Source organism: Urocitellus parryii, chromosome 10 (assembly GCF_045843805.1).
Source record: "Urocitellus parryii isolate mUroPar1 chromosome 10, mUroPar1.hap1, whole genome shotgun sequence".
NCBI lineage: Eukaryota > Metazoa > Chordata > Mammalia > Rodentia > Sciuridae > Urocitellus > Urocitellus parryii.
In genome coordinates, this window is record NC_135540.1 from 25,861,576 (window position 1) to 25,882,505 (window position 20,930).

General features: G+C 40.5%; 1 long non-coding RNA gene across 3 annotated transcripts in view; it reads left to right on the top strand.

The window, feature by feature from the left end:
• Window positions 1-20,930, top strand: part of LOC144257125 (uncharacterized) — a 139,082-nt gene that overhangs the window by 24,133 nt on the left and 94,019 nt on the right. For all 3 annotated transcript variants that reach the window (XR_013344384.1, XR_013344383.1, XR_013344385.1), the window contains exon 2: window positions 16,734-16,820. This is a non-coding gene — a long non-coding RNA (uncharacterized LOC144257125). The remainder of the gene's footprint in view (window positions 1-16,733; window positions 16,821-20,930) is intronic.

Genomic DNA, 20,930 nt, shown 5'->3' on the forward strand with positions numbered 1-20,930 from the left:
GTAACTTCTGTTCCTGATGTTGGCATAAGATGTATTTGAGAGACATTCTGCAGCCTTGGTCCTCCCCAAATCCCCTCCAAGCCTGGTCATCACATATTCAGTCATCTTGAGTCTGTGTTGCACTATTGGACAGCTGGGCACAACTGTATTACTGCCAAGACCTGCAATGTTGTCCCACCCAGTGCCATGATGCCTGAGAGAGCACTGATGCTTCACCCAAGATCATGTCATGAATAATGTGCCTCTTGTTGCAGAAAAGTATGGTGCTGATCGTGGGGTCCACGTTAGGGTACTTTATCAGAAATTATCCAAGAAGATGTCTGCTGTCTCTGCCATATTTGGTCACCTAATATTTCTACTTTCATTTTGTTCATGTGTGATAAAATTAAGAATATGATCATTAGTCATATTTCTTGGAATTCTACAGCCTGCCTTTTCCTTAGATTTCTTCAAAATTCATAGAACATATTCATTTGGTTTCATTTGGTTGGTGTGGCCTGTGAGAGCTTGAAGTCATGGCAACTGGGATTTAAGATTCATTATTAATGGGTGAGAGTGAGTCCAACAGGAGCCAACGAGAAGTGTTACCTAGCAGAGGGCTCCAGGTACCAAAGAATGTATGAACATTCTGGAGCATTGGTTTGTTCATTCATTATTTTCTTCTTTTATTTACTGACTCAAGAAAACATTTATTATACACCATTGAGTTGGATAGGCTCTCTGGGTACCTAGCTCACAATAGGTATACCTCAAATATTTGTGGAATGAGTAAATAAGAAAACGACTTGAAGGAGCTCATCATTAATTGCCTTGACTTATTCTTTACTTCCTGGGTTTTCTTCTCTGGTCACTTCTGTACTAAATGTGGATCAATTCTCCTGCTTCCTGATCTCTCCAGTTACCCTGTCTTCCTGGTCATTGACAGAAAGGGACATCATTGGTTGTGTCTCATTCCTACATCTGGTCCACATTAATCTCTTGTCAATTATAACATTCACATGTATCCATTTTATAACTTTTTATCTACTAGAAAAAATTATGGATAACTTCAAAATTGTTCAATTAATAAATTATACTCTATTTTTCTATTTTTATCTTAATTTTCTATCCATATATGTTTCCTCGTTTCTGTTTTTTCTCTCTTTCCCCCAGCTACTATTTTGTTCTTATGAACAGATCAAGATTAAGAATGTGAGCTAGTGGAAAACTCTCTTGTACAGGAGAATTTAGATAAGAGTATTCTTAATTATTTATTTATTTATATTAATTCCAATTTAAGCTATGTCTTTTGCTGAGATGATAAAAGGAAACAACTGAAGTCTACTGCTATTTTTAGAATGCTACTTAGCCCCATAGCCATGATTTCTTTTGAGGGCCTGGCACATAGTAGGCTCTTAATAAAAGCTTAATGACCAGAAAGGAAATAGAGAGGCTTTTAAAACTCAAAAAAAGATTGAAATGGAAATGAAGGAGAGATTGAAATGGAAATCAAGTTTCAAAGCTCTCTACAGATCTTGTTTCTCATTTCTGACTCTTTTCCATCACTGATAATTGAAAATGGACTGCATTGAATATCAACTTTATTGATAGGCAATTTATTTTTGTGTGAAAAAAAATCAGTGTTGTTTAAATGTTTGACTACTTATCAAATTGATTTATTCAATTAATTTTTAAACTTTTGGCTCATTTTTGTCTTGCAAGCTTGTTTTACACTTCAGAATGATTCCAATAAATTACCATTCTAAAACCACTGGAGAGTTAATAGTAAAGCTTAATGTAACAACAATCTCAATTTAGGGCACCACATTTTCCAGAGAGGCAGGCTTTATGAAATAAAACTGACTTGTTCTTGTTTTATAGTTCAAAATCTACTTTGTGCTCAAGGTGATGACAGAAGCACACATATTAGTGTCTCAGGTAATTCCCTTCAATGGATTGTCCTTTAAACACCTCTTATGAGGTGTTTGGGGTTTCTGTTTCAAAAGCTGTCCATTTCCTATAATTCTCTTCTCACACCGTCAAATGCACATGATCTATCTGAAAATTTCTTCTTCTCCTGAAGTTTTCCAACCATCTCCCCTTTCCCAGCTTCCAAGAACTGCTTGGGTTTCTCCCTGGAGATGGGTCTTTCTCTTTCAGATTTCTCTTTTCTTCTTTTCTGAGTTAGGCATTGTTGATGCATTTTCTTGTCAGCTAAAATTTGTTAGGCAGTGAAAATGTCAACACCTGTAGATTTCTTCTGAGCTCTTGCAACATTTTCTGAGAACAAGTGGCTGATTTCCATGTTTATAGAATATATTTTTAATGCATGTGCCCTTGACCCTGACCTGTTCTATAAAAATGAAACTTTGTTTTATTTTCTCTCAGTTTTGTGCTGGATCCTGAATGCAGTATTTTTATATTTGGAAAGCTATGTTTTCTAGCTTTATCCCCCTGCTTATATTTATAGTTTTTATTTAGATTATCTATTATTTTTAGCACAGAAACTAGCATAGCAAAGTGTAATTGGTTGGCTAAGAGATCACCAACTTGTGGATTTTTAACCATACAGGCAATGAGTTTACTTCAGGTTGTGTGTCCTAATGTAATATACTAACTCTTACTGCTTAGAAACTTGGAAATCATCATGTATGGCAGTAGTTACTTACAAATAGCTAAAAATAATGCAAGAAATGGGGAACCAAACAGGATATAGGTGGATAAAACCATAGTAGCCTTCTGATTCCCTTTTAATAAAGAAAATTATTACAGATTTTTAACATATATGCAGCTTCTTCTATTAGCAACCATTGAGGAACATCTTAGCCAGATCTTTTCCCTACATATCCCAGTGAAGTTTGAAAACCCCTTTCCCTCTCCTTTTCCACAACCCAGGGAAGGAGAAGGAAATAATTCAGTGAAACAGGTTTTCCAGATCTCCTGATGGTGTGGATGTCTTCGTTTCTCACTTCTGCATCACAAGATGTTGAAGAATTTGTATGCAATTGAAAATAGACATCTATGTTGACTGTGGAAAAAGAGAACATAAGCAAGTATACTTCTGCCTAAAATTGTATTGGAACATTGGCCTCCGGCACCTGCTGGTACCTTTGTAGCCCCTGGCAGATCCTAACCTCTCCACCACCCACAGAAATCTTGGCCAAGGGCTCAGTTGGCGTGAATTTAATGCGAGGTCAGCTCAGGGGACAGAAGACAAGTGAGGACATTGAACACCACGTTCTTGTTCCAAAAGTAAAATTTCTTTCAAGGAGGCCAAATTGCTCCTCCTTGAACCACTACAGTTTCTCCTGAGGGTGCATAATGGGTGTTTGCCATAATTAAATGGCAACATCATGGACCAATGAATACCAACCTTTGGGGCAGACCCAAGAGCTGTCAGCCAATTCTAGATGCCAGTGACTAAGCTTTTCTCAGATTTTACCTTCTCAGATTGTTCCTCACCTTCTTAGGGTCACAAGCCTATTAAAGGACTGTCAGTACCATTTCAAAACCTGGTGTCTCCAAGAATGCACAAATATATTTATATGAAAGCTACCTTTTGTTTTGTTTTGTTTTGGCAGTGCTGGGAATAAAATCCAAGACCTTCCACACACTAGTTAAGAGTTCTACTACTGAGCAACACCCCCAGCTCTGAAAGTTGCTATTTTAGAGGGAGACAGTCCCTTTAGATTAGGTTTTAAGAAAGTCCTAATCTCCAAAAAGTCAGGGGTACCCTTGAGGTGAAGGGGCAATAAATAGGACATCCTTAGGGGATCCTTGGCAGGCCAGGATGGTTACACATATGAGGCCAACTTGAGGTTCTGACAGGGTGTTGGAGTTGAGTAGACAAAGACACAGAGCTTGTCAGAAGGGACAATGAACTTGAGTATTTTAGATAAGATTCTGCATTTATGACATTGCATCTTTGTAGAGAGAGACATTTCACAGTTTCTTTTAATGAACATTCTAAAGTGATTTATGACAGTTCAGAGAGACACTCGTCTGGAATGGTGTTCTTTGCAGATTAATGATGATGGCAGAAAGTAGTGTGGCCACATCTGTTTGAGAACTAAAATGCTCATCATCAATTGTTAATGAGAATTCACAAAATTGTTCCTTCCCACTCCCCCAGCCCTCTGCTCCTTTTCAGAACAAATTCCAACCAACATGGTGGGGGATATAGCTCAGTGTAAAGCAGGTGCTTTGCATGCATGAGGCCCTGGTTCCATCCCCAGCACCCAAACAACAAGGATGACAAAAACCCAAATCAACAACACATGAGTATACGCATAGAGTATACGCATAGAAAAGAATCAAAATGGAATGCATTTAAATATTCATAGTGTTAATCTAAAATGGTAGGATCTTAATTTCTTCTTCATACCAATATGTACTCTTCATTTTCTATCAAAGGGCCTATGATAAAATTATTAAAAATTAAACATCCTAATGTTAAAAAAATTTAAACATCCTTATTTTTCTTTTAACACTGCATCTGGTTTGGGGTCATTAAGCAAAACAAAACAAAAACTCCCTAGACATCCAGGAAATGGAGATCAGAAGATTGGAGTCGGGTGGAAGTCTCTAGCAGGCCAGTTAAACACCTCGCCCCCTTCCCAAGTGCCCCAGAGCGTAGAATGGCCATGACAGCTAGCTGCAGTTCAGATAACAAACCAAAGAGAGAGAGAGAGGCTTTTATTTGAATTGTCAGCCTTAGCCTTGAGATACAGTGCAAATGGTTTTAACAGCCAAATCACATCTTTGCGAACAATGTCACAAAGATAGAAAAGGAGCATTATATTTTTTATCTCACAGATGTCCTGAATAAAGTACACTTGGTTCCAATTTCATCTTGATAGCGCATCACAGATCACAGTGACAGCCTTGTGGGAAGAATTGCTGATACTGGGTTTAGCTTGGTTTTTTCCACTCCCGGTGGAGAAGCTCTGCATTTTCATTAGCACACGCCCAGCACAGATCCGTTACCATTACTTACCATTTTAAAAAGTCTTCTTGATTTTGATGGATTTCTTAGCTCAGGTACCAAAATGCCCTGGCCTCTAGAGAATGCAGATGGAACGTGTGAGCGTTAGCAAGGATCCCATCGAACTAAACATGCCACGGTATCACCTACCATCTGCCACGGCATATGCTTAAAAGACACGATTTACAAACTAAGTACACAGTAAAACTCAGGTTTCCTTTGCACACATGATTTCCAGTATAAAATCTTAGCTGTATTTTCAAAGGCATCAGGAACCAAAACAATGACAATCTTTTGCAGGTGTCTGGCACTGGGGGAGTTCATTAACTCAAAGGTCTGAACCACCTGGATGATGGATGCAGCACCTCAGTAAAAGACCCATGTGATCTTGGTTGAGTCTGGAGTTTGTAGGGCCAGGTCCCGTTTGGTTTCTGGCTTTACCTTCACTAGGGCCAACAGAAGAAAAAATACAAGAAAGAGGCAGGAACACTGTACATAAGCAAGCATTAAACAGCAGACAAGCGCAGAGGAAAAAAACGAAAAAACAAACAAACAAACAAACAAAAACCCAAGCACAGTCCCCAGGGAGTTCACAGTGATTAGGAGCATGAGTCCGCATCTCCTTGTTCTTGGTGCCTGAAGAGCCCCAGGGAGACCTGGCAAAGGCAGAGGAGGAGGAGAAAAACAGAGGAGGAAGAGCAGAAGGAGAAAGGAGGAGAGAGCTTCATATGCTTCCCTAATTCGTCTGGGAACTGTGGAGCACAGAAATAGTATTCTGTGGTTCTGTTGCAGCTGCTAGCATAGTGACAGAACAGGAGACAGGGTAACTCAGGGAGGGACAGTGACACTCTCTCCCTTAATATGTACGTACTGCACAGCAGACACATTGCACTTTCCATTGACATAGGAAGTCTTTAATTCTGAATCTTCCTGAAGAATCCACATTTCTGAACTCTCCTTCAAGATTTTCACTGATGCCAGTGAAGTTTCGGTGGATGGGTGATATTGTAACACTGCCCTAGGCCTAACTGGGAGAGGATCGTACAGACCTAAAGTGGTATGTGAATCTTTGGAAGTGTTGCATCCTGTTGTCCCTACTTGGTTTTATTTATCTTCAGACTAAATTCAGAATCTAGCCATGCATCAGCCACATGGCTGGCTACCACCTTGGTCCAAGGACGGTAGTGATCTTCTCTGGCCTGAATTTGTGTTATAGCCTTCTAACTGATCTCCTTGCTTCTACTTTGGCACTCCTAACCCAACCCAGCTATCCTCAGCAAAGTAGCCAGAGTGATGCTTTGGAGGTATTGGTCATATCCTGTCACTGTCCTGCTCCATGGTTCCCCTCTCTGGGGGAAAAACCAGTCGTCGAGGTCCCTGACCTCATCCCCTGCTTTCCCCTCTTTCGCTCTGTGCTTCAAGCACATGCTAGGCATTCTTCCACCTTAGGATCTCTGCATATGTAGTTTTCTCAGCTTGAAAAGTTCTTCTAGGTATTAGAATTCATTAAGTCTTTGCTTAAATGTCCCCAGTCAGTGAAGGCCACCTTAAATCTCTTAAGAATTGTGCATTCATTCCACCTTCACTGGCACTTCTCCCCTCCCTTGATTTTTCTCTGTAGCATATAGCAGTTATCATCTTAAGAATATATAACTTATTTGCTTATTTTCCCCACCCGACCTCTACATTAAAATAGAAGCTTCCTGAAGATAAGGACATTTATATTTTTTCATAGTTGCTTCCTTATTACTTACAACAGGTGCTCGAGAAATATTTGTGAATTGAATTTGCTGAATTTTTCTAGAAGTCTTGTGGGCAGTTTTTCTTATGTACAGTTTTATATATTTGAAAGGTCACGTCTGATTGAAACAAGAAAAACATTTGTAAGATCTTAAACATACCCTTTAGAAGCTGTTCAGCAGCCTATATTTGAAATAGGCTATAAATGGTAACCAAGTGTCCTGTGGGTAGATATCCACACAGAGAACCTTCTAGGTCCTTAATATTTCTTCTCAAATGAAGTTGTAGCTCCTTAGTTGAGGAAAGCATTTATGTCTTTTCATTATCTGTGTCTGGTGTAAGAAAAATGTCATTTCCTCCTGAGTTAGTCAGCTTTTTGTCACTATGAAAAAATATTATGGTTTAGATACAAGGTGTCCCCAATAAGCTCATGTGATATAGACAATGCAGAAAGGTTCAGAGGTGAAATGATTAGATTAGGAGAGCTGTAACTTAATAAGCTATAACTAATCCATTTGATGAACTAAGTATTTGAATGGATTACTGGGTGGTAACTGAAGGCAGGTAAGGCCTGACTGGAAGCACTGGGTCACTGAGGGTGTGCCTTGGGGGGTTTGCTGTATTTTACTGTGTAATGGTCATAGATTTTATGCCAACCTTTTGGAAAAAAAAAGTGGGGTGTGGCCATTACGTGAAACCTTAAAAAAATTGTATTGGTATTACATAAAAATTATTTATTACTAAACTGTCTTTGGTGCAAAATTGGAATGCCTAGGATTCCCAGTAATACACATTAATGTGGTGGTGATGACTATGGGGTGAAATATGGGTCTATTTTCCCCGGGCTCCTGTGCTCTCTCTGCTTGCTGGCTGCCGTGAGCTGAGCTCCTTTCCTCTTCCTCAGCCTTCTGCCATGATGTTCTTCCTCACCTCAGGCCCAAAGCAATGGAGCTGGCTGACCATGGACTGAACCTCTGAAGCCTTTAGCCCAGACTAAGCCTTTCCTCCTCTAAGTTGCTTCTGTCGGGTGTTTTGGTAACAGCAATAAAAAGCTAACACAAAATATCAGAGAAAACCAACTTAAAGGAGGAAAGATTCACTTGGGCTCACGTTTTCAGAGGTTTCAGTTCATGGTCATCCCTGTTGTGTTCTGGGCCTGTGTTGAGGCAGGACATCATGGTGGAAGGGCAAAGTGGAGCAAAGCTGCTCACCACATGGCAGCCAGGAAACAGAGGGGCAGCGGTGAGGACAAGGTAGACCCTTCTGGAAGGCACATCCCGAGTGACCCATCTCTTCCAACAAGGCCCCACTTCCCAAAGGTGCCACACCTCCCAGTAGTGCCACCAGGTGGGGACCAAGCTTGGAACACATGAACCTTTGGGGAACCTTACAGACCCAAACTACAATTGCCCACCTCCTGCAACTGGCCTTGGTTCCTTTTTAACTAAACACTTTTGAATATTCTCAATTAATTCATTAGTTTACTTTTCAGACACTGCACCCTTATTGAATACTTTAAATTATTTTAAATAGAATGTTTTTAATTAAATCAAAATTAATTTTTTTTTGGTGTGTGATTCTGGGTATCAAACCCAGGGTCTCATGCATGCTAAGCAAGCATTCTGCCACTGAGCCATACTCCCAGGCCCACTTTAAATTATTTTAAAATAGAACTGGGTTTGTGCTGTGCACCTATAGTCCCAGCTCCTAGGATCCTAGGCAGAGGCAGGAGATTTGCTTGAGCCTAGGAGTTGGGGACCACCTGGGCAATAAAGCAAGACCCCACCTCAAAAAAATAAAAAATAAATAAAAGAAAAATATTCTTAAGTAAAAGCAAATCTGGTCTCAGTCAGACCTCTCTAAGCCCATCTGAATGATTGTTTATTTTTCATGAGGTTTGTTTCATTAGAAACTTGGACATAAATGATGAAGGCTCATTGAATTGTTGTTGGTTATATAGTTGAAAAATAGCTGTGGTGGGACAATAACTTTCGAGTCCTTTCAAGGGTATATCCAATACTTTCTCTGATCTTATTTACATATATCAGTCCCATTGGCTAAAAATCCATAATTATTCTCTTGACTTTTCTTTGTGAATTGATATTGCTATTGAAAATAACATCCCTGAAGACAGAGCAAGCCAATATTCATTTTTAAGAAAGCGATCTTATTATGTTTACCTTGCTGTTAAGTGTATTTCTTATTTAGCTTAGAAGTACTATGGTGTGGCAAAATATTATATCTTACATAATGGTTGCAATTTAAAAATGAAAACCACTTGGTATCTTTGGTTTTGCTGGCTGTGTGATTTTTTTGGCTCTTATCTGTAAACATATATAAAATGTATAACAGTAAATGAATTACAGAGGTATAATTCCATTGAGGGTTCTGGAAACAGCTTTTAGCCTCCAGAGCCAAGCTCTTACAGTCTGTATTGGATCAGAATTGCAAGACAGAATTATAGCTCCGTTACTCAAGGTTTGCTTGTTGTTAATTTTATTGCAGACATAAAAGCTAATGTAAAGCATCTGTCGCATCCTTGACCCCTTTAAGAAACCTGTATCCATGGTAGCTGATAGCAGATAAGAGGAGGAGGCCCTGAATCCCACAAGGCATTTTAATAAAAAGAAATGCCTTGTCCCTGGAATATCTTTTTGATGCTACATTCATGCAGTGATAAGTCTGGGGTAAATTTCAGTCTGTTAAATCAACATGTATTAGTTGGGCTCATATTTTTGACAGGTCCTGTTCCAGATTCTGTGGTTATAGCAGTGAACAAATCAGACCAGAATTCTTCCTGTCTTCTTGGAGCTTACTTATGGTAGAATATGAAATGTACAATGTGGCAATCCAATTCCACAAAACTGGTTAAGTAATGATAGTTTAAGGGGAATAAGGCCTTCAGAGGTGGAGGTAAGATTTTCTCTTTTAAATAGAACAGATAATTTGAGACTTGACTGATAAAATGGTATTTGAGCAGAGGCCCAGAGGAGGTGTAGGAGTAGCCCTGCAGAGATCCCAAGCAGAGAGGACAGTTTGTGCAGTGGCCCTGGGACAGAAGGCTTAGCAGAGGGAGCAGCGACACTAGTATGCCCAAAGCCAAGTGGGTAAGAAAGGCCATGATGGGGGGATTAAGTTTCAGAAGATTCAGAGGACAGGATCCTATAGGGCTTTCTTGGTCAAGGAAAGGCATTGTGATCTAGAGCAAATAGGAAGGCACAGAAGAGATTCAGGCAAATATAAATGTAAATGATTACATTTCAGAGGATCATTCTGGTGACTTCAGAGGAAACACAGTCAGGAAACAAGTGTTTCAATAGGAGGCTGCTGCAAAACCCAGAAAAGAGATTAGAGTGGCTTGGAGGGAGGTGGAAGGTGGAGGTAGTGAGATGAATCTCCTTCTGGTTATGCATTGAAGGTAGAGCCAACAGAATTTGCTGACAGATTGCGTGTGGGATCCCCTTACAGTGCCATTTCCCTGGAATTGCTATCTCGGTCCACAAAGATCCTTGAGATTTCTCCTCCCTCCTACTCTTGCTCTGATGATGGATGCTCGACACAACATCATTGGCATTTTTGAGGTTTGCTTTTCCCTTTGCAGATTTTCGCCCTGAGCACATACATAGTATTTGCAAGGATACAACAATAAGATTCTTCTGCCCTTCCATTTTCTGAAACTCAACTTCCTGCTGCCATTTCAAGGCTTCCCACTAAATCTCAGCTCTTCTCCTGGGTCTAAGCACAACAAGCATCTCCATTTTTCCACATGTCATTGCTTCTTTGCATAAATTATGCCTCCCTCCACCGTGATCTGAGATGTCTCTTTCTTTCAAACTCTGCTCCAGTCCTTCACTGCTTTGTTCAGGCTGATGCAATAATCTGCACACTGGTTTTTGTTTTTATGCTTCCAGAAAGCTAGCAGCCAGCAGCAAAGATTATCCTTGTCCAGCTCCATTTTCATCAGCTCTTTCTCCCATACAGATTCCTGTCTTGGCTTCTAATTTTTTCTCCCTAATTTAAATTGTTTCGCATACTCTTTGTACATTCTCACCGATCCTTTTCATCATCTGCACATATTTGTAGAATTTTGGATTCACTCTGGCAAACCACTTTGAGAACTATGAGTGAATCATAGTTCTCAAACAAATGTGGTATGAATTGGAGAGAGAGGTCCCCCCGCACCTCCCATTATCTGGTCATTCCTGCCTATAGCTAGAGAATTGAACACAATAAGCTTCATTGTACTAGCAAAGACCACTGAGAGGGGTAACTTTTTTCTCTGCATATCTTCATTTTTCTTCTTAGTGTAAAATAAACATGTCATGCTCACTGTTAGTCATTTATGCAACTCACCAAATATTTTTACAGAAAAGTGAATCTTTGGGGACTTCATCCCCCATGGCTCCCTTTCTGATCCCTTTTCAGTTGGATGAGATCATGTGACTAATTATGGTCAATGAATTGAGAGTAGAAGTAATAATTATAATTTCTGAGCCAGTTCATTTAACTGCAAGAATAAGATTCTGGTGCCTTTTTCCTCCCATAGGAATGATAAGTTAAGGATGGTGTCCTGGGATACTGGTGGTGGTCTGGGCCACCAGACTATGGAGCAGCCCCTTGGCAACTTGAGATGAATATGCAACATGAATGAGAAACCCCTGTTTTAGCATGAGATTTTAGAATTATTGTTGCCCCATAACCCATGGCTGTCTTTGTGTGTTCTTGTGTGCATGCTTCTGAGGATCTAGCCCAGGGCCTCATGCACATAGTAGGCACACATTCTACCACTGAGCTACACCCATGGTCCAACTGCCTGTTTGCCAATCTATTCAGGGCATCTCTTTCTGTGATAGTTATTGGAGAACAGGACCTCAGGCAATTAAGGGTTTGGATGGGTGTAAAGGACTAACCGAAGTTAGATGCCGGAACAATTTATGCTGGCCATGAGATTCCTAAGGACAACTATACTGGGGAGGGAGACAGGTTGCCATTGGAGGAAGTGGAAGGACCCTCGTGGCAACCAGGAGAATTATCTAGGGTTCATCAAGGGTTGATACTGCAGTCTCCTGTGACTTCTCCATGGTGACAGGAAAGGTTTACTGACCTCTACCTAATACCTGACCTCATCCTAGATGCCTCACAGCTGGGGTTCCATTTGGTCAGGAGGGACTTTCCATTACATGTGGTGACAAGAAGCCAAGGCCACAGGGGCCATTGGCTCTGTCTCAAGGCCAAGGCTACAGGGCCCACTTCTCAGGGTTTGCTGTGGTTATTTAAACTAGTGACCATAGACGACTCTGTGAAGAGCTACTGCAAGGTCAGGAGGACTGAACAAGGCCTGATGCTGCATAAGTACCACAGCATGTCAAAGGAATGATTTCTAGCTTCCTGTAGAGACCATTAGCTAAATTGCAATATCTGCTTCTTGGACTGCCTTTGCCAGGATCATTGTTTCTTGCTTTGAACCTTGGGAGGAGGAGGAGGGGTGTGGGTGTCCTCTGTCTCCCTCCCCTTTTGTGTGAAGCCTGGGAAAGGAACCCGCTGTTTAGAAAGTTGCTTTATTTCTAATTGGCGGGAGGAGGCTTGTGAGAGCCTCAAGCTTTCTGCTTGTGTTATGATTTTGTGACAGTGTGAAGTCAATCTTCGAGTAGTTACAGCTCTCCCGAGCTGTCAGTAACTTAGAGACTTCAACTCTGATTAAAACCCATGACTAGAAAAAAATTACCATAATCCAGTGACAGGCATGAAGGGAAAGCCATAATAGTACCAAAACCATGTGCCAGTGAAGAGGCCATTATATTTAGTACCTTCCTTCAGCACACATAAATCTCCTCGTTGCTATCCACAGAGCTCGTGCCTTGTTAATGGATGCCACCAAGAGTGTGCTGGGCCTGCCTCTGATACTTACCTGTGTACACCTGGAGTACAGTGGGGCATGGTGTGGCAACCTAGAGTAATATTGTTGCTGAAAGTTCTGTTATTGGTGGAGAATAGAAACTACAGACCAGTGTGGTTAGGAAACCAGCAGAGAAAGGGACTCAGTGTTTCAGTACAAGTCCCATTCATTGCCTGGACCCCACTGACCACTTTCTTTGAAGCTTCTCACCTCAGCATCCTCAAAAATGTTCTATGTGTCCTTTCTGTCATCAGAGTGGTCTTTCTGTCCCCAGGTCATCCAAGATACTTCTTACCACTCTACCCTGACTTTGGCCCTGAGTAGTATCACATATTCAGGTCTCATTTCTGTGGGGCCTTTTTAGGTGACTAAGAAGCATTTGATAGACTCATTTGAGCCGAATTGTTAAAGCTGCTAATGGGGTAAGGTGTTAGCCCTTCTGGCTCATCTATTTGCATTTTAACAGGGACCTTTCAGCTTGAAGCCTGAGGTGTTACTACTCAGACTTTAGGGCACATGACAAAAGGCCAGAATGAGGAAGGTGACATTTGAGAGCATGAATGTGTTTGGAGGACACTTGAGATCATGCCAGGTAAGAAGCATATTCCTTTGCCTATGTCGTGCAGAGAAATGATGCAGTCTTCTATTTGCATTCTGGGACTGCACATCTCTCTAGTTCTTTAGAATCAGATAAAATGCCACCTCTTCCAGACACACTTCCTTTATAGAAGTAGGTCACACTGTTACTGGCCTCCTCTCTGGACTTACTGTATAAGTTTCCTATAATCTGAATAGATTTTGAAGGATGCATATAAGCCTGTCATCTAAGCGATATTGGTAGTCAGGTGTCATAGTTCTGAGTGATTGAATATACAATAGTCACTCCACTATTAGGTCAGCAAGCTTTTTTTGAGAGATATTTTTATTTTGGAAGAAAAATTCTGAGTCTAAGGAGTCTCTGTATTTACCAATTACATGTATTAATCAAAGACTATACTTTGCTTATATTTTACATGGAAAGGACCCTGTATGTGTTTTAATCACACATGCACACACAGAGAGCAATGTCTAGTGATAAACTATTTTATGTAAACAAAGATTCAAAAAGATTCTGGGGTAGATGGAAGAGGTATAACATTTTTGGAGGGAAGCTGGACAAATAAGTATCAAAAGTCATAAATATGTGAATATTATTTGGGCAATTCTACATCTGGGAGTTTATCCTAAAATATTAATCAGAGGTGCTCACACAGAAATATAAGGACATGTGAGAATATTCATTAGAACACTTTAATAGCAAAACATTAGAAATATATATGTATATATACACATATGTGTGTGTGTGTGTGTGTGTGTGTGTGTGTATTATTTGTACTGAGGAGTGAATCTGGGAGTGCTCAACCACTGAGTCATATTCGTATCCCCAGCCCTGTTTTGTATTTTGTTTAGAGACAGGGTCTCACTGAGTTACTTAGGACCTTGCTAAGTTGCTGAGGCTGGCTTTGAACTTGCAATCCTCCTGCCTCAGCCTCCCAAGCTGCTGGAATTATAGGCATGTGCTACCATGCCCAACAACAAAAAGCATCAGGAATAATTTCTATGCTAACAATGGAAAGTTAGGTTAAAAAGTAGTAAAATGCTTGTAGTATATTTTTGGGTTAAAAGTGGGTCATGGGCTGGGGTTGTGGCTCAGTGGTAGAACGCTTGCCTTGAATGTGAGAGGCACTGGGTTTGATCTTCAGCACCACATAAAAATAAATAAATAAATAAAGATATTGTGTTCATTTACAACTAAAAAAAGTATTTTTTTTTAAAAGTGGGTTATAAGAGATGGTGAGTTTAATCTGAATAGAAGGACATACACTGAAGTGTTGATAATGGTTATCTCTGAGTGTCGGAGTGAATTCAATTTCTTTTCTATATTTCAAATTGTTAATGAGAATGACCACTTTTATAATCAGAAAAAGTGATAAAAAATGCAAAGTTCATTTGTTCAAAAACTCAACATAGAAAACTTACAAAGGCTTTGTATAACTTATAGGAAAGACCAGAAAACATTGGTGAGCCTACCAAAAATTATTGGGACAATCAGGAAAAAAGCACATTCTACATTTGGATTAAAATAAAACTGGGTTGGAATCCTATTTCCATGGGTGGCTTTTTATTTAAGGTATGCATTGATTTTCACTTCTGGATAATGGGGACAATGAAATGTATTTCTGGAAGCTGTCTTGAGAACTAATGGGAACATTCAAAATGGTAGTTATTATTTTTTGTGGCACAATATAACAATATGTCCTTCCCTGTCACCTCTGCTTTTCCATCTTAGGCACCTGAGGAAGTCAAACTTGCTATAGGATTTGTCCACTTATTTGTACTCACAAGTTCTTGTTTTAAAAAATAGATTTTCTTATTCAAGTAGGACAAAGTTCACAGATCAGGAGACAACTGTCATAAGAGATAGTTTGCTATGTTCCCAGGTACTAAGAGAAGGGGCTATGACACACTATTGGAGGGAGGGACACAAGGAAAAGTACTGAATTTGGTCAGAAGGCCAAGGGAGCAGGTGAAAAATGTGAAATGTGGTTGGAAGCTTTTATTGTGGTTTCTGCAAAGGAAATAGGTAAGGAAAAATAAGGTTTAGGATTGGCTAATTTGAATGATTTCGTTGGTCTCTGGTACATAGGGCATGTTCCTAGTTGTCTGGTACTTGGTCCTGGGGCAGACAGACTAGGGCAGGTAAACAAAGCACAGAGTGTGATAGCCAAGTACAGAATGTGGTTGGGATGTGGGCTCTGGATTGGTTGATTTATATGAAAGGAGCACTCTAACCCTGGGAGGGGGCAATCCCTCAAGGGTCCATAAGACCCAAGATGTTAAAGCATCCAAAATACAGAATAAAAAGACATGATTAACACAGTTATAGATTGGGGAAAATTAGCAACACCACATTTTATCACGCCATAAAGAAAAAAGTCAGACCCTTGACATATTGTACAACTCTTGCCAACTTCTGTTTCATAGGGTCATTCATAATTGTATTCTCCCTCCTTCCCTGCTGAATATTCCTGTGAAACAAACCACCCTAAAACTTGATGGCCTAAAACAACTGCTTTATTTGCTCAAGATTCTGCAATTAGGGCTGAGCTCAACTGCATGGTTCTTTTGCTGACCTTGCCAATGATCACTCATAGGACTGCATTTAGCTAGCAGATAGCTGTGCGCTTGGTCAGCTTGGGCCTCTCTCCACTCTTCCCGGGTGACTCAGGGCCTTGCCTTCTCCTAATGGTCTCTCCAGCAGAGAAGCTGGACATCTTTCTTAGCACTCCAGAGCTCCCAAGAACGCATAAGTAGAAATTGCATTTCTACCATATTCTCCTGGTTAAAGCAAGTCGCAGTTCTAGCCCAGAGGAAAGTTCAAGAAGGCATGACTGCCGTGTGTGTGTGTGTGTGTGTGTGTGTGTGTGTGTGTGTGTGTGTACCAGGAGAGGTGTTTCTTTGGAAGCCATCAATGCAATGAACTGTCACAATAGGTGAGGCAGAATGTTCCTTCTAGCAATCCTTTTGAAGACCCTGATACCCTTGGAGATGGAGAGAATTTTAGAGATCCAGCCCGCCCCTGAGAGGAAACCTGATGGTTGCTAGCCATAGGGACTGTGTGAATGATTGGACCTTCCCCTAAGGAAGTGACAAGCTAAGGAGACTTGTCTGTTTTCTAGAGCAAAAGGTTTTGCAATGTTATGGACCCATTTTCAATAATCAGGCCTCAGAGGGGCAGGATATGCTGTATTTTTAGACAAAGTATACTAGGTCAGTCCTGATCCAAAAGAGTCACTGGGATGACTCGACAAAGGGCCAGAGTGCCACACACTCTGGTCCATGAAAGGATGTTTCTTTCCCTTTATCAACTTATAGTAGAAAAAGTTGTTTACACAATCACATAATCTTCCTCTAAATAAATAAGGAAATGCTGAGTCCTGCCAAATTTCTTTCCAAATCTTACTTTTTCATTAAAAAAAAAAATTCAGTGGATTATCTAGATTTCTCTAGTTTGGAATTTAGACCCCCATGGAGTAGTGTGTTCAGCTGAGATTTCCAAATACTTTCTCATGCAGATGAATTTGCTTTTTTCAGAAGTTCTGGGAGCCCAGATGCTCAGACTTTCCCACCGCAGTGCCCCTAGTGGCAGAGGAGAAGAATGCAGGTGGCTGGACTCTAAAGGTAACACTTCTTCTGTTCTCCCTTTAAATTTTTAGATTTTGTGCCAGTCTTTCCTTATGCTCCATGATACATTCATAGTTATTTTAAAATAAAATATGATATTTTGGGTTATTTACTGCTTATACCAGGGATGGCCAATAATTTACCCTACTTTCTCTTCCTGTCCCTCTCCTCCACAACCATACCATCCTCTCTCCATTTAATTACTGGCTATCTTTGAAATATTTGATGTGTCAATAATTCACTTTTATTTTATATATATTATTATTTGGAAAATACAAAATCCATCCCCCTTTAACTGCTTGGAAACATGATTCTTTTCTACTTAACACATTTCGCAGTGAGTTCTGAAATTACCTTTCAAGTATGTCCCTCCTTGGATATTCTTCAGTTTGGGGATAAACTTTAGTGTTTCCCATCTTTATAGTTACTCGCCATGATAGGATCATGGCTTAATAATTCTTCATACTAAACACCCCTGTTTTGAATGTGTGGTTTCTATTTTCTGATTGGACTCTGCCTCAGAAGACTTCCATCATACCATTCTCACCGGTTTTTCTCTGCTTCACTAATTGCTATTTTGTAGCCTCTGATAACTTCCTTCACCTCATGTGTCCCTTAAACAGTTAAGTACCTGGGCTCCTATTTCTAGCCCTTTTTATATTCTTCCTAGATCATCCTACCTACTCCCATGAATTCTGTTATCACTTATATTCTGGTTATCCCTAAACTTTTTTTTTTTTAAACAAAGAGTACAACCTCTTTATTGAGGGCCAAACATCTATTTTTATCAGCTCACTGGATACCTCTTAGCAAATGTCCTGTGGCATCTCAAATTTAAGTGTACAAAAACTCCTACATCCTCCACAAAATCTGTTTCTCCTCCTGTGTTCCCAATCTTAACACCACCATCATCTCAGTCACCCAAATTAGGAACTTTGAAGTTATATTTGACATCTCCTCCTTATTTCCCAAGTCTACATGCCAAAATTCTGTTTATTCTAGCTCTAGCACACACACACACACACACACACACACACACACACACACACACACACACAACCTCCCTGCTTCCCTCTAGTCCAGGACTGCAGTATCTCTTGCTTGGTTCTTGGTGGGGGGTCCTGAATTGCAGACAGTGGCTTTCTGGCTGTGTCCTCACAAGAAGGAGACAGGAAGTTCTGGTATCTTTTCCTTTTTCTGCTGGGGCATTAATACCATCATAAAGATCTCATTCTCTTGACCTCACCTAAACCTAGTTATATTCCAAGGGCCCCATTTCCTAATATCATCACATTGAGGGTTAGGACTTCCACATGTGGATTTGGGGAAGATATAAACATTGAGTCCATAGTAGACTTTTACACTGGTATTCTTATTGGTCTACCTCACTTTCAATCTTTCCTCCCCTCTTCTCTAGGGGTTTCAGATTTCTCTTCCTAAAATGGTACATCACTCCCTTGACCAAAGCTTGTCAATAGCTCCCTATGTTACTAAACCTTGCCACTTGCAGCTGGGCAGAGTCAGGGCTCAACCTGCCCATCTTAGCTTCCTCTGCAATTCCTCCTTCCTTTTTCTCACCCTCTCTTCTTTGTTCTCCTTGTTAATAGTCTTTCCTCTGACCCCATCTGCTTGGCAATGGCTGTTGTGAAGTCTCCTCCCCAGGCAGAATTAATCATTTTCTTACTGTGTATTAGAGGTCAGTGGTTCTTAATGTTGTTTGCATATTATAAACACCTGGTGTATTAGTTGGATCGTCCAGAGAAACACACACATACACACATACATACACACATACATATGATCTAAATATGTGATATATAAGCATTTATCCTACATATATAAGATATATATGACATATATAAACATATAAAGAGATTTATTATAAGGAATTGACTCACATGATTATGGAGGATGACAAGGCCTAACATCTGCAATAAATAAGCTAGAGGCCCAGTAGTGCCAATACTGTCTTTCCAGTTCAAAGATCAGCAGAGCTTAAGACCTATGAAGAGCCAATATTTCAGTTGAAATTCGAAGCCAGAAAAAAAACCATGTTCCAGCTCAAGGACAGTAAGGCAGGAGGAATTCCTTCTTATTTCAGGGGAGGATCAGCCTTTATTTTCTATTCAGGCCTTCAACTAATTGGATATGGCCCACTCACACTGGAAAGGACTGTCTGCTTTATCCAGTCTATATCTTTAAATGTTAAACTCATCCAAAAACACCCTATGGAAACACCCAGAATAATGTTGGATCAAATATGGGCACCCTGAAGTCCAGTCAAGTTGACACATAAAAGTAACCATCATACCTTGGAAACTATTAAAATATACTAAGTCTGCTGGGTCCTCTTCCAGGGATTTTTAGTTAATTGGTTTGGGGTAGAACCTGGGTATACATATATTTTCAGGTTTTGGTATCTATGGGTGATCCTGCAAACAATCTTCCACAAAGACTGAGGGACAACCTGTAGGTATGTGTATATATGTATGTGGTGTGTGTGTGTGTGTGTATGTGTGTGTATATATGAAATTCAATAACACGTGGGATCCTTGAGGGCAGGGATTTGCCTTACTGATGGCAACTGCAACACTTCTGTTCTTTGGTGCTTAATTGGTGCTTAATGTTTATGAACCTCATTGTGGAATGACTGTTAAATTATTAAATTAAATTATGTCCCCCATAAAAGTTGAAATCTATCCCCCAGTACCTCAGAATGAGAACTTATTTGGAAATAGAGTTGATGCAGATTTAATTAGTTGCCATGAGATCATATAGGATAGGGAGACTCCTAGTCCATTGTGACTGAGAGGACGTCATTGTGACAATGAAGGCCGAGACTATAGTTTGCAGCTGTGAGCTAAGGTATTGCCAAGGATTACTGGGAAGGGGTAAGGAAGGAGTTCCCTACAGTTTTCAGAGGGAGCATAGCCCTGCCAAAACCTTGATGTTGTACGCCCATTCTGCAGATTTGGGAGACAATGAGTTTCTGCTTTTAAGCTACAGTTTGTGGTACCTTGGTACAGCAATCCTGGGAAATCAATAAAATAAACAGTTAAAGGAAAAATGTGTTAATGGAAGAGTGGTCTGCATGCAATTTATGGGAAGGAAGAAGAGGAGAGACAAGAATTGGTCTCTCTTTTGGGGTGGGTTAAGGAAGGGCTGTTTTGAGACCATGTCCCTTTTCTTTTTTCCAAGTTCAGGATCTTCCATATCCAGGTGAACCTGTGATATATAATTGAGTCTCTTGAGTTAACAACTTTCCAGAAAGGATCACCTGGGTCTCTCCCAGGTGTCATTTCACTAACTACTCACAGATCCACTGGGGCACCTGGCTTATTAGTGGATCCTTTTTCTCCCGGAAGCTCCATCAGAAGGTTCATTCATCAGAGTGCATTTCTAGATCTGTATACTCAGGATGCATCTGTGGGACCAGGTGCCCCCACCAAGGTCATCGAGACATGCTGCCTGCTCTGCCATCTGCCCCTCACTCTTTGACGTCTCTTTAAATTAAATACCACACCCTGTGGTAGAATGGCTCTTGCTCTATAAATAGCTGCCTTGGCTTGAGTCGAACTGAAAATGCTGCAGAGAAGTGTCAGGGAGAAGAAGGAGGAAAGGCCACAGACTCAAGGGCAAGTTTCTTGGTCAGATGACTCCAGTCTCTGAGGAATCCCAGGAGTTCTCTGCGTAAAATCCCTGGGCCTCTCCCAGGCTTCTTTGGTGACTTCCTTTTCTGAGATCTCCTCCACCCAAGTGAATGCTCCCCTTTTCCTGCCCTTCCCAGAATTTTCACACCTGAATTTTTTTGGATCAGAAAATTGCTTCGAGGTTACTTTAAGAAAAGAAGAGAGGCCCCATTCTGTGGCTTTGGGGCACATTTCTAATTTCAGTCACATCATTACTGAATTAAAATGGAAGCCTTCCACAGGCAGCACGTTGCTACTGATGCCTTCTGCAGCCACGTCGTTATCGTATCATAATATAATTTTATGGCTGGATTGGCCTACACTTTTATGGGGCTGCCACAAACCTCACATCTGCTCCTGGGATGGGCCCTGACAGATTTCTCAATTCTCTCTCCTTCCCTCTGTGATTTTCTCTGAA